Source organism: Lissotriton helveticus, chromosome 11 (genome assembly GCF_964261635.1).
Source record: "Lissotriton helveticus chromosome 11, aLisHel1.1, whole genome shotgun sequence".
NCBI lineage: Eukaryota > Metazoa > Chordata > Amphibia > Caudata > Salamandridae > Lissotriton > Lissotriton helveticus.
In genome coordinates, this window is record NC_136072.1 from 552,608,254 (window position 1) to 552,622,952 (window position 14,699).

Consider the following 14,699-nt stretch of genomic DNA (forward strand, 5'->3'; position numbering starts at 1 on the left):
TTCTTTTATCTCTTTCTGAAGTAGGGTGTACCTTGTCCCTTATTGTGATTGTGGTTATGTGTTGCTTTTCCTTCCGGATGGTGTCAATGGTCTGGTTTGTATCAGGTATGAAAGGTGTGTGAATGGCCTGTAAAACGGTTGGTGCCTTGTCGTGGCTTTACAGCTCATGAGTTGCGAGTCACTGGTTCGGTTTTTATGCATTTATTTGTTGACAGAGCATTTCATTTTTCTTGTTAATAAAATTTTATGTACTGAACCATCACTCGCCCTCGTGCCAAATCCAACCAGTATGTGTGTGTGCTTGCGGATTAGATGGCTGTGCAGTAATATTAGTCTTTTTTCTCTTTCTGAAGTAGGGTGTACCTTGTCCCTTATTGTGATTGTTGTTATGTGTTGCTTTTCCTTCCGGATGGTGTCAATGGTCTGGTTTGTATCAGGTATGAAAGGTGCGTGAATGGCCTGTAAAATGGTTGGTGCCTTGTCGTGGCTTTACAGCTCACGAGTTGCGAGTCACTGGTTCGGTTTTTATGCATTTATTTATTGACACAGCATTTCATTTTTTTGAAATATCTTGTTAATAAAATTTTATGTACTGAACCATCACTCGCCCTCGTGCCAAATCCAACCTGTATGTGTGTGTCTTTGAGGAATAGATAGCCGTGCTTGAATGTTTGACTTTTGAGTAACTCTGTTAAGGTGTGGTATCATTTTACTCGGGAGAACAAGGGGAACGCTGGGTGATAGGACATTTTTGCCGGCACGGAGATCCCACGCAAAAAAGTTTGGAAAATTGATATGTTTACCTAAATTTAAGGTTTGCAAGGAATTCTGGGTAGGAAAACATTGGGGGACCCATGCATGCCATACCTCCCTGGACTCCCCCGGGTGTCTAGTTTTCAGAACTGTTCGGGTTTGGTAGTTTCCAAAGATGGCCACCAAGCCCCGGGCCAAAAACTCAGGTGCGCCCCCCCCCAAAAAATCAAGGTTATTTTGCTATAGGGTATTTTAAATTCACCACCGTACGTTTTGGACCTTTTCCTGTTGCAGCCACTATGCCTACCCACGCAAGTGAGGTACCATTTTTATCGGGAGACCTTGGGGAACGCTGGGTGGGAGGAAATTTGTGTGAGCCCAGTAATGCCACGCTTTCCCACACAAAAATTTGTGAAAAATCAGATTTTTTTGAGCTACAATCGAGATTTGCAAGGGACTCTGGGTAAAGGAACGTTGGAGGATCCACGCAAGCCATACCTCCTTGGAAGCCCCCGGGAGTCTACTTTTCAGAAATTGTGTGGGTTTGGTAGGTTTCCCTAGATGGCCGAATAGCACGGGGCCAAAAACCCAGGTAACCTCTCTTGCAAAAGCTGGTGGTTTTAACAATGGTGACAATGTCAAAACCACCAGCTTTTGCAAGAGGGGTTACCTGGGTTTTTGGCCCCGTGCTAGACGGCCATCTAGGGAAACCTACCAAACCCACACATTTCTGAAAAGTAGACACCCGGGGGCTTCCAAGGAGGTATGGCTTGCGTGGATCCTCCAACGTTCCTTTACCCAGAATCCCTTGCAAATCTCAATTTTAGCTGAAAAAACCCAGTTTTTTCACACTTTTTTGTGTGGGAAAGCGTGGCATCACTGGGCTCACACAAATTACCTCCCACCCAGCGTTCCCCCAGGTCTCCCAATAAAAATGGTACCTCACTTGCGTGGGTAGGCATAGTGGCTGCAACAGGAAAAGGCCCAATTTGTACAGTAGAGACTTAAAAATAACCTTTAGTAAAACTATCTTATTTTTTGAGGGGGTCACCTGAGCTTTTGGCCTGGGGCTTGGCGGGCATCTTTGGAAACTACCAAACCCAAACAGTTCTGAAAACTAGACACCCGGGGGAGTCCAGGGAGGTATGGCATGCGTGGGTCCCCCAATGTTTTCCTACCCAGAAATCCCTGCAAACCTTAAATTTAGGTTAAAAAACCCACTTTTTCATACATTTTTGGGTGGGATCTCCCTGCCGGCACAAATGTCCTACCATCCAGCGTTCCCCTTGTTCTCCCGAGTAAAATGATACCTCACTTGTGTGGGTGGGCCAAAGGACTGGGACTAAGGCAGGGGGGCTTAATTTGTCAAACTTAAATACTACTTTTTTAAAAATTCATTTTTAGCCTGTTCTGCTTTGGGGCACCCACACAAGTGAGGTATCATTTTACTCGGGAGAACAAGGGGAACGCTGGGTGGTAGGACATTTTTGCCGGCACGGAGATCCCACACAAAAATGTTTGGAAAAGTGATATTTTTTACTAAATTTAAGGTTTGCAAGGAATTTTGGGTAGGAAAACATTGGGGGACCCACGCATGCCATACCTCCCTGGACTCCCCCGGGTGTCTAGTTTTCAGAACTGTCCGGGTTTGGTAGTTTCCAAAGATGGCCACTGAGCCCCGGGCCAAAAACTCAGGTGCCCCCCCAAAAATCAAGGTTATTTTGCTTTAGGGTATTTTAAATTCACCACCGTACGATTTGGACCTTTTCCCGTTGCAGCCACTATGCCCACCCACACAAGTGAGGTATCATTTTACTCGGGAGAACAAGGGGAACGCTGGGTGGTAGGACATTTTTGCCGGCACAGAGATCCCACGCAAAAATGTTTGGAAAAGTGATATTTTTACCTAAATTTAAGGTTTGCAAGGAATTCTGGGTAGGAAAACATTGGGGGACCCACGCATGCCATACCTCCCTGGACTCCCCCGGGTGTCTAGTTTTCAGAACTGTTCGGGTTTGGTAGTTTCCAAAGATGGCCGCCGAGCCCCGGGCCAAAAACTCAGGTGCCCCCCCAAAAAAATCAAGGTAGTTTTGCAATAGGGTATTGTAGATTCACCACCGTACGATTTGAACCGTTTCCTGTTGCAGCCACTATGCCTACCCACGCAAGTGAGGTACCATTTTTTTTGGAAGACCTGGGGGAACGCTGGGTGGGTGGAAATTTGTTGATCCACGCAGATTCCAGAACTTTCCACCACAGAAATGTGAGGAAAATGTGTTTTCTTTGTCAAATTCTTAGCTTTGCAAGGGATTCTGGGTAACAAAACCTGGTGGTAGGCAGTCGAGTTACCCCATCCTGAATTCCCCTGGGTGTCTAGTTTTCAAATATGTATAGGTTTGCTAGGTTTCCCTAGGTGCTGGCAGTGCTAGGGCTCAAAAACAAAAGGTAGTCTCTTTGTCCAAAAAGCGCAAGATTTCACTGGGAAATTGAGGTGCGACCACGTTGCGTTTTGCGCTGTTTCATGTCGCAGCCACTATGCCTAACAACGCAAGTGAGGTACCATTTTTTTCGGGAGACCTGGGGGAACGCTGGGTGGGTGGAAATTTGTTGATCCACGCAGATTCCAGAACTTTCCACCACAGAAATGTGAGGAAAATGTGTTTTTTTTGGACAAATTGTTAGCTTTGCAAGGGATTCTGGGTAACAAAACCTGGTGGTAGGCAGTCGAGTCACCCCATCCTGAATTCCCCTGGGTGTCTAGTTTTCAAAAATGTATAGGTTTGCTAGGTTACCCTAGGTGCCGGCAGAGCTAGGGTGCAAAAACTACAGGTAGGCACTTTGCCATAAAAGGGTCAATTTGTAACTGCAAAATTGAAGTGCGACCACGTTTAATTTTGCGCCGTTTCCTGTCGCAGGCACAAGGCCGACCCACACAAGTGAGGTACAGTTTTTATCGGGAGACTTGGGGTAATTCAGATTTGTAAATCAACTGTTATTACCAATTGAGCTTTCATGCATTTCTCCCTTTCAATGAAAGACATTGTGTAAAAAAAAATCTTTTTAAAAAATGACCAATAATTCTCATGCTAGTATGAGCATTCCCAATTTTGAAAATGTGCGATTATATACTGTTTCTGAACTCTATAATTTGTACCCAATTCAGAAATACATAGGTGTCTTTCATACAGATTTTTCCATGTATACATTTTCCAAGACAAAGTGCTCTATACCCAGTAAATGAAAAAATACCATTGCAAGTTGCTGCTCAGTTTTTGGATCTGGGTTCGTCGGGTTCTTGGTGAAACTACAAGTCCTATATATCCCCACAACCAGGAAGGTCTAACGGATGTAACGGTATATTGCTTTCCAACAGCTGTCAAAATTAGAAAAAGTTATAGGTGAAAACGTTGAGACAAAAGGCTGTTTTTTTTCAACAAATTTTCAATTATTCCAATATTTAACTGTTAGTTTCTATAAAGAAACCTTCATGGATTTAGACAAATGACCCCTTTCTGAATTCAGAATTTTGTCTACTTTTCGAAAATGTACAGATTTCCAGGATCCATTATTGCTTTCAAACTCATTTCTACCATTAACTGGAAGGAGGTGGAAAGCTCTAAAAATAGCAAAAATAGGCTATGTCCCAGAAAAATGCCAAAACTGTGTGAAAAATGTCGGTTCTCTGACAAAAGACTGTCATTCCCTAAAAGCTGAGAAAATGGAGATTTCAGCCCCACAAACCCTTTTTTGATAACATTTTCAGGGAAAAACCCAGAGGCTTTCATTTGCAGCCCGTTTTTCCCATTTTTCTGAAAAAAACAATAATTTCACTATATTTTGGTTAATTTCTGGGACCCCTCCAAGGGAATCCACAAACCCTGGGCGCCTTTAGAATCCACATTATGTTGGAAGAAAAGGACGCAAATTTGGCGTGGATATCTTATGTGGTCAAAAAGTTACAGGGGCCTAAGCGCGCACTACCCCAAAACACCAAAAAAAGGCATAGCACAGGAGGGGAAAAGGCCTAGCAGCGAAGGGGTTAATAACAAGCTGTGCTGCTTTTCGAATACTTTATTTGCAACCTTATGAAGTTACTTATGATTCTAACAGTTTCATATTACTCACAAACTATGAATTTCAAAACAATTTGGGTTACCCATTTAGAAGTGTTTCACTTAGTAATGCAAATGGCAACGCGTTTACTCTTGTTTTGAAAATACTTGAATTTTAAAAGATGTTGCTCTTGTGGCATGGTTTTGTCTGTCTTATTAATGTTTTAGATCTCTATCTCTAATTGCACTGATGAAGTGACAACAATGTTACAAATCAGTCATCGTCTGGAAATGTATTATTCAATAATGTGTTTGGAGAATTAAATTAAAAAAATAATTATAAAATTGCTGCCATCAAATGTCTTACTTTTACATTTGAAATGTTGAATGAAGGCAAAAATACTTGAAGGCCTGAGGTAAAATCCTCACAAAATAGGGTAACAAAACCCCAGGAAATTCCTTGCATGAGCAGGAACACAACTGAGGCCATCAAGCAACTGCTAGAAAAAAGCACATTGGGATATGAAACCTGCTGGCTCCTTAAGGGAACAGTGCATGCATTCAGCTATTTTTGCATTCCTTTCCCTCTATTAAACTTTACATCTTTGACCATAGGTACAACCTTTAGATTAGTGGAGATCCGAAGCTTCAATGCTCCGTTATATCTAAAATGATATATTCAGAAAAACTAAATAGCCTACAAAGGCCATAGAGGTTTAACCGCAGATGAGCATGCCAGATCTCACCTCTTTCAGATGTGCACCCTACTGCATGGATCTGAAGTGTTCTGGGATCCTCATACATAGGCAGGAATACTCTACATTCAAAACTATCAATGAAGATCCTATGGTGCAGAAGAAGGATGGCAGTCAGGCTGGTGCTACTTCTCCATTTTTAATCGCTGTAGCCCCATTCTCGGTCGAGGTCTTATTCTGCTTTACAAGTGTATAGTGTACAGGTGCTCACAGCAGTAGAACATCACAGTGAACAGCAGATTTGGAATACAAGAGCTCTCACATTGGATGGGCTGGTAAGACTGACAAAGAAGGGTGACCGTTATGAAATGACTGAAGGTGTAATTACAGTAAGTGAAGTGAGGAAAGAGCAAATCAATGCCGTGGGTGAGGAGAAGGGTGGAAGAGTAAAAGATTTCCTGCCAGCAATCTAACTTGACATTGCATTGGCAGGTTCAGGCGCCTCCTTGTATCGGGTGGCTATATGAGGCTGTACACAGAAATGGCAACGTTCAAGTTTGCCCTCCAATCAAAATGTCAAGGCAATCCCTGAGCTGCTCTATGCCACTCCCGAATGTTCACACACCATCACCAGATGGAATGAGCAGAATTACCGGCTATAAAGAGTCATTAGAAAGCATACGGGTGTAGACGTATGCAGATTAGGTATACAATAGCATACCAACAGATCTCCCCTTGTATATATGCATGTGGTATTTGTATAGTACAAACCTAGCCGAAAGGCAGCGGAGCACTAAACAAGGTCAATGGCAAGCATACAATGAACACGTGATAGAAGAAGTACTGGGTTCTGGGAGCAGAAGTGGACTGTTTCTGCACTGTGATGTAGTGTTTTTTAAAGAGATGTTCCAGAGCCTGGGTGCATAGACGAACAAGTTACTTACCTTCGGTAACGATATATCTGTAAGAAACATAGGTTAGTTATAGATTCCTTACCTTAGAATTACCGCAAGGTGTCAGACTGGATCCGGAAAGTTTTTCATCAGCAGTACCCCTGTGCGTCGGAAGGTGGCGTCGGCCGACTCCGCGTTAGTCTGCGGCGTCATGGTCGCCGGGATGACGTCGCAGTAGCTACATAGACGCGCCCTTGCGAGCTGAGGTCAGTTCTGTACCCAACTTTCCACGCCAGAAGCGCAGAACCATGCAGGACTCTGACCACTGGTGCACAAAACTAGGGCCCTGAAAGGATGTCCTTAACCCTAGAAGTCAGTTCGCAGAACGGGAAGAATGGATGGGGCGGTAAGGAATCTATAACTAACCTAGGTTTCTTACAGATATATCATTACCGAATGTAAGTAACTTGTTCATCTGAAAGAAACTGTTAGTTATAGATTCCTTTCCCTTAGAATAGATGCCCTAGCAATACCAAACCCGGAGGTGGGTCTGAAAACTAAGTTCACACCAGAAAGTCCTGGAGAACAGAACGGCCAAAGAAGCAGTCTCTCCGGAATTGGCTGTTCAGGCAGTAGTGTTTGGTAAACATGTGCAGCGCTGCCTGACAGATGTCATTTAGGGGGACTCCTCGTCCCAAAGCAGTAGTAGCTGCCGTCGCCCTGGTGGAATGGGCGCACAGCCCCACTGGAGGCTCCTTCTTAGCCAAAGAATAGCAGGCTTTGATGCACAGAATGACCCACTTGGAGATGGTCCATTTGTGCACGGCCCGACCTTTCTTAGCGCCCACATAACCAACAAAGAGCTGGTCGTCCACCCGGAATTGTATGGTGCAATCCAAGTAGAAGGAAAGCGCACATTTTGGAGCCAGACGGTGGAGCCTCTCTTCCTCTTTTGAAGGATGCGGAGGCGGAAAGAAGGTTGGTAAGGTGATGGTTTGGCCAATGTAGAAAGAAGTAACCACCTTGGGAAGAAAGGAAGGTCTAGTTCTAAGGACGAGATGTCCGCATGGACAGCCAGACAGGGAGGCTTGGAAGACAAAGCCTGTAGCTCACTCACCCTGCGTGCAGAGGTGATGACCACCAGAAAGGCAGTTTTCAAAGTGAAGTCTGAGAGGACAGTTATGCAGTGGCTCAAAAGAAGCACACATCAGATATGTCAGAACCAAGTTCAAGTCCCACTGGGGCATTACGAAGGGAACAGGAGGAAAAAGATGAGTAATGCCCTTAAGAAATCTATTTACAACAGGGGACTTGAAAAGAGAAGGCTGATCAGGAAGCCTAAGGAATGCTGAATTGGCCGAGAGGTAGCCCTTAAGAGTGTCAGACCAGAGCCCTGCTGGGCCAAAGAAAGGAGGAACAAGAGAACCTCAGAAAGAGTGGCAGAAAGGGTATCCACACCCTTTGCTGTGCACCATGCCACAAATTTGTTCCATCTTCTGGCGTATACCGTCTTAGTGGAGGGACGCCTGGCTGCCAAGATTACACCACAGACCTCGGGAGGCAGGTCAAATGATGTCAACCGCCACCGCTCAATCTCCACGCAAGAAAGTGAAGGATGGCCAGATTCGGGTGGAGGACCGTCCCCGGCTGCTGCAACAGAAGATCCTCCCAAAGAGGCAGTCGGTCGGAGCATTGATGGCCATGTTGAGCAGCTCGGGATACCAGACTCTTTTGTGCCCAATCCGGAGCCACAAGAATGACTTGGACCCGGTTGCCCTTGATCTTTTTCAGCACTCTGGGCAGAAGTGGTATAGGCGGAAAGGCGTATAGAAGACCAACTACACTTACGACGAAAAGCGTCGCCTAGCAAGTGCCGCCTTGGAAATTCCAACGCACAGAATGCTGACATTGCGCTTTCTCTTTGGTGGCGAATAGATCTAACTAAGGCCCACTGTTGAAAGAGACCTTGCACCACCTCCAAGTGAAGATGCCATTTGTGATCCATCATGCACCTGCGGCTGAGTTCGTCCGCCCTAGCATTCAGTGAACCTGCCAGGTGTTGAACCCCCAGGGATATGGACGGATGTTCCAGCCATGTCCAGACGCGGAGGGCCTCTTGACACAGGGTCCACGACCCCGCCCCGCCCCGTACTAAATGGCAGTGATGATGTCCGTGATCAGCTGCACTTCTCTTCCCCGGATAGAGGGAAAGAATGCTTTGAGTGCAAGACTAATCACCCTAAGCTCCAGAAGGTTGATGTGGAGCCAGGACTCCACCGGAGACCAGAGGCCTCTGATCTGCCGTTAACCCAATCCTGGTTCATTAGCCACCACTGCAATTGTCGTGCAGTGCACTCTGAGATCTGGATGCAATCTGGCAGATTCTCCTGATGCTGTGCCCCCTGGAACTTCAGGTCCCACTGCTGAGCCCGCATGTGCCACCTGGCATGATCGACCAGCAGGATGCAGGAGGCCATGAGGCCCAGCAGCCTCAGGGTCATCCTGACCGAAACCCGGGATAGAGGCTGAAAGATCAGAATATTAGCCCGAATATCCTAGATTCGCTGTTCGGGAGGATAAACCCGAAACCGTGTCATGTCCAGAACCGCTCCGATGACGAGGAGCTTCTGAGAGGGGGAGAGGTGTGACTTCGGCACGGTGATGGAGAACCCTTGCGAATGCAGGAGGTCGACCGTAGTCTGGAGGTAGGAGACGACAGCCTGGGGCGAGCCCGCCTTCAACAGCCAGTCGTCGAGATAGGGGAAGACTGAGACCCCTGATCTGCGCAGATGACCACCGCCATCTCTTTCGTGAACACCAGAGGGGCGCTGGTAAGGCCAAAGGGAAGCACAGTAAACTGGAAGTGCTTGTGGCCTACCGTGAACCGCAGGTAACACCAGTGGGCCGGCAGGACAGGAATGTGAAAGTAAGCATCCTGCAAGTCCAACACTACCACACTACCATCCAGTCTCCAGGGTCGAGGGAAGACAAGACCTGAGCGAGTGTCAACATTTTGAACTTCTCCTTCCGGAGGAAGCGGTTGACGTTACCGAGATCCAAGATAGGACACAGGCCTTTGTCCTTCTTGGGTACCAGAAAGTAGTGGGAATAGCAACCATGACCTACTTCTGGGGCAGGAACTCCCTCAAAGGCACATTTGGCCAAGAGTGCCGAAACTTACTATTGGAGAAGGGCCAGGTGATCCTCTGACATGCGATGGTACTGAGGTCGCATGGAGGGAGGGGTAGTCTTGAATGGAGGGAGTAGCCCCTTTGGACTATTTGCAAAACCCTCCTGTCTGACGTGATGGTGCGCCAGTGGGGGAAGTGATGGCAGATCCTGCCGTCCACTGGCGTTCGGTGGCCCTGAAAGGTCGAACTAGGAGGGTTTGGAGGCTGCTGCAGAGGGGGCTGTGGTAGACTGGCCTGCCCGCTGGCCCCCAGAACCGCTGGGGCTGAACAGCTTGCCCCGGCCTGTGGCTTTGGGCGGGATGTAGCAGGGTACCTATTTCGTAGCCACGAATGGGGCGAAAGCCAGACTGCGCAGGGCGGGTGATGGAGAGGCCCAAGGATCTGGCCATAGCCCGAGAGTCCTTGAAGTGCTTTAGCGCGTTGTCTGCCATGTCGCCGAAAAGACGACAGGCATCAAAGGGCATGTCCATAAGGGTGGATTGGACATCCCCGGAAAGACCAGAACGCAACCAGGCGTAGCATCGATGGGCTACTGACACGGAAATCGTGGCGCCCTTAGAAGTGGAGGCTTGAACCACCAAGCTCTCAGGGGTGGGGTGTTCGGAGAGTAAAGTGTGGTCGCCCAGGGCCGGGAAGTGGTATTGGGCGATCATCCTGTCCACAGGACCCCCTGTGTTGGGCCTGGACCAGGTGCCCAAAAGGATGTCCGTGAGGGCTTCATTAAACAGCAGCAGGGGCTCCGAAGATCTTGCTGCCGGTTGAAGGACCTCCGTCAGGAAGTTAGTCCTGACTTTCACCATAGGTAGCTCGAGGTGGAAAGCCTCGGCCGCCCTACACAACACGAATGCGTATGATGCTCCCTCGTCCATAGCCACGGTAGGAGGAGACAACATGCCTAGGTCTGGCATCCCCCAGTTCCTCTCTCCAGTCCGGATCGTAATCTAACTGGTCTGTTAAAGGGTCACCGGACCCCCCCAGTCTTCCTCACCCTCCTCTGGCTGCAAATGGCCAAGGTGAACACAGGGACAAAAGTACCCATCGGACCCGGATCCGGCGTCGGTCGACGCCAGACCAGCTCCATGTCCACATCGGGACGGAAGTCGGGGGTCGACGCTGGCTGGGGGTCCAGCCGGTGTCGGCTGCGGACGTGGCGCCGGTGGAGGTGTAACACGGATGACTGCTGCCAATCTGGATCCAGGCTTGGATCCAAGGGTGCCCTGCGTTGCTGAGGCCTAAGCCGCCAGCGTCAAAGGCCTAGGGCCCCTAGCCGAGTCCGCGGGGCACGAAGGCGCTGAGTAGGGCTGCCCAAAGATGGCGTGCATTCTTCGTAAAATTGACGAAGCTAGGCAGAGGTCGCTAGCGGTCCCAGGAAGGCCGGAGTCGACCCTGAAGGGGCTGCAAGTGGAGCCACGGGAGGGGCACCACCCGCACCCTTCGTCACGTCGGCCGACGGACAAGGGGAAGTCGAAGAGCGACGCTGCACCTTCTACTTCTTCTTGCGCTTCGACTTATCTGACCCCGAGTGCGAAGACTTAGGAGAGGAGTGATGATGACTCCGAGATCGGTCCCTCAACCTCCCACGCGACCGGGACCTTGAGCGACGCAGGCCGACTGTCTGGCTTCGAGGAGCTTTCGGGACCGCTCCCGCAACGACTTCAGGCCATGGTTCGGCAGTCGGAGCACAACTTGGGGTCATGGTCGCGCTCCAGGCAGTAGAGGCACACGGGGTGCGGATCCGTCACCGACATTAATTGGGTACAGGAACTGCATGCCTTGAAGTCGGGCAGCCCCCGTGCAACAGGAGTCGGTTGAGACTCAAAAACGAAGTCGACAAAAGAGGCAAAAAAGTCAGTCAAAAAGTTACTGGGGGTACCGCTCTCTCCGAATCTGCGTATGCTGGCATGGAAAAATAAAGAACTGACGTCAGCGCCTGAGGGCGGCGTCTTTGTAGCTACCGCGATGTAGGAGAGTAGGGTCTGCAATCCTATGATCACCCAGATTTTTGCTTTTTGCTGCACTGGTTTACGACTTTCCCTGGCTGTGGGCCTGCTAATCAGACCCACAGCCTAGCTGTTCTCTCTATCCAAATTGTACTCAGGTACTGAATTGGCACTGGGCCCTCTCCAAGTCCCTGTACCCAGGGCTGAGGTGTACCCAGAAGTCTCCCAGGGGCTGAAGCATGTATTATGCCACCCCTGGGCTGACTAACTAAACGGACACAACTGGCTGCACGACAGCTGGGGCAAGGTGGTGTACTCACACTTTGCTTTAGATATAGTATACCTATATCTAACCCTAAAATGGACACACAGATCTCCTATCAGTCCCTCCTATGGCAGGCCTTAACAATCCTGAAGGCAGAGTGCTTGGAATCGTGTGAGATGGTGCTCTGGCATGAGCTGAGCCTGTCTGCGGCTTTCGGGATCCATCCCTTAGCCGTTTCCATGATATCGCATACCATATACTCTTAAGTGCATTATAATCCTCGCGGTTATATGCCAACTCTGGTATCGCTTTATCAAAACATGTCGAGTAAGGTGTCATACGAATTGGAATACTAACCCCTCGCCAATTCTGGCGACGGGGTTAGCATTCCACCCTTCTAGAGGGACACGACATGTATGTAACCCCTAACCCCGGTTAAAGTCAAACAGAGCCTCAGCTCCACAAAATGGATGCTGCCACCGAGACACAAGTCTGCCCTCCTGCTGCTGGGAGTCCTCCCAGAGCAGGAGATAAGGACAAAGGGTTTCCTGCCAGGGGCGGTGCCAGCACCGTCCCAGACAGGATTTTGTGTATTGTAGGTAGGCAGGGCTTCAGAGGAAGGTGACTGCACGTGGCACCCCGGTGCTCACTGTGCATAGGCTGGCTTGAACCAGTTCCAGGGACACTCCAGACCCTGTGCTGGGGAAAAGCCCGCCAAGGAAGTGGGTGTAACCACCCCCCTCCTGGTCCCACCCATAGGGCAGGACCTAGTCGCGTGCCAGCCCCCTTTTCCCAGATAAAGGTAGGGACTGGCCCCCTTCCAAATCAGATCATCTTTGAATCCTGAAACTACTTTCTACGAAAAGGAACTCAAGACTTCTTCCTAAGATTTCTCCCTTGTGGCTAAGGAGTAGTCACCCTGCACCCGCAGGCACCATCAAGAACACTGCGGTCTGCTGCACGTCCTTCCTCCGGAATCCGACTGCCCAGCTCGACGAGAACCGGCTTCCCTGGCACCTCTGACCTCTACCCACCTCTACAGCCAAGCTGAGAACCGTGGGTGCGACGAGACCTCGAGGGACCGGCCATCTTCAAGACTGCACGACTTCTGCACAGCAAGCCCGCCGAGTAATTTCCTGGTGAGTGCTTTGGGGTCCGAGAAGCCCCCACCCTGAGCAGCTCCAGCACCGAAGAGTAGCCCCCCAGCATCTCCACGATCGGCGTAGGGCCCTTCTGCTTTTTGCTGCTCACCGCGTTGTTTGGCTACTAGCCCGCTGGCTTGTGGCCTTCTGAACGGCGCCCGACTACATCACTGCTGCTGGTCTGGTTGCTCCAGACTGGCCCTTGCTCCCCTTCCAGAAGAGGAGCGCCCCGGACCCTCCTGGTCCACTCAAGACGCCATTTTGAGTCCACCGCGTGGGCTTGAATTAGCCAAGGCTTGTTGCCCAATCCTGGGTAACTTCGACGCCGACAGCTTCATCCATCGTGGGACAGCTCGCCTCTCCATCCTGGTCGCCGACAACGCCTCCTGGTCCGTGAGATCTGCAGAGCCAGCGTCGCCCACTCACCTAGTCGAGGTGACTACCATCCGGTGCCCTCCTGGTGCCCACTGACTACTGGCTAGTAGTCACGAACTTGGTCCCCTCTGCTTTCAGGTGTCATCCTTCTTCCAGATCCAGGCTTGGATCAACTCGAACAATCTTCACTGGTCGCCTGCCAGCATCTTTCTTCCAGGCTCCTGGTCCGGCAACGAGGATTCCCGACGTCTTTTGAGACCTATGCAGCTGCAGCCCCTGGGCTAGGTAACTTCGGCACTTCGGTGTCCCAGCATAGCCTCACTATCCAAGGGTCAGGATCCACTGTCGTTTTCTCCCTACCAGGTCGGGTTCGCCCGTGAACACTAACTTTAACTTTGCTAGCTTCCATAGACTTTGTCCCGCATCCCGCGTGAGAGTGCACACTCTGCACCCGAGTCCCCTAGGCCTCCTAGAAGTAATCTAACGATTCTATAGTCAAGTCCTAGCGATTCCAAAGCCTATTAGTACTGTGCTTACCTGCTAGTAATTTCGCATTCCACTTTTAGAGTATATGGTTTTTCGTGCCCCTCGGGCATTTGTATATACTGTGCTAACTTAAGTATTTTCGTAAGAGTTTTGTTGTGTGCCTAGCACCCTGTCCTCATAAAGAGTACAGGGTTGTTGTGATTCCAATAAATACACTGTTTATTTTCATAACACTTGTGTGGTGTCCTTTCACTGGGTGTTCAAGGGGTAATGTGATGGTAAAACAGCTGGCTTAACACGCCCTCTAGAGTCTTAGCCTTAGACTGCTCGTATCCATGCTACTAGGATAGCTGGTCTATAAGGTTGACTTACAACCAATCATCAATAAGGGTTGTTTGGACTGATATATAGTGATCACTAGAATAGTGAGCACTGCACATCAGGCCAACTTCTCACACGCGACTTCATCCCGGCGAGCACAATGGCGAACGCGGAGTCGCCCAACACCACCTTCCGACGCGCAGGGGTACTACTGACGAAAAAAATTCCGGATCCAGTCTGACACCTGGGGGTAATTCTAAGATAAAGAATCTATAACTAACTGTTTCTTTCAGATAAAAAAAAGTCTGCCATCTTGCTTTTTTTTACCTTCTTAAACACTTCTTAGCCTCCAGTCTCATGTCTGTGGGTGTGCAGAGCGCCACAACAGAAGGTGAGATTGTCTGCAAGTTAAGCAGGGTTCTTGGTCAAGATGGCATTGTAAATGATGTAGCCTTGAGGAAGTGGAGTGGGAGTCACAGGGGCAGGCAGTTACATGCTTGCCTTGAGACATCTCATGGCAAAACCTTAAACATCCTACTGAATCAAAGTTGTGCATTTATTTTTTAAATGAATATGCTCCACTTAC

At 49.2% G+C, this 14,699-nt stretch overlaps 1 protein-coding gene across 2 annotated transcripts in view; it reads right to left on the minus strand.

Moving 5' to 3' along the window:
- The window catches only part of PLPP5 (phospholipid phosphatase 5), a 204,591-nt gene that overhangs the window by 113,953 nt on the left and 75,939 nt on the right, over positions 1-14,699 (minus strand). The gene's annotated exons all lie outside the window — the stretch shown is intronic.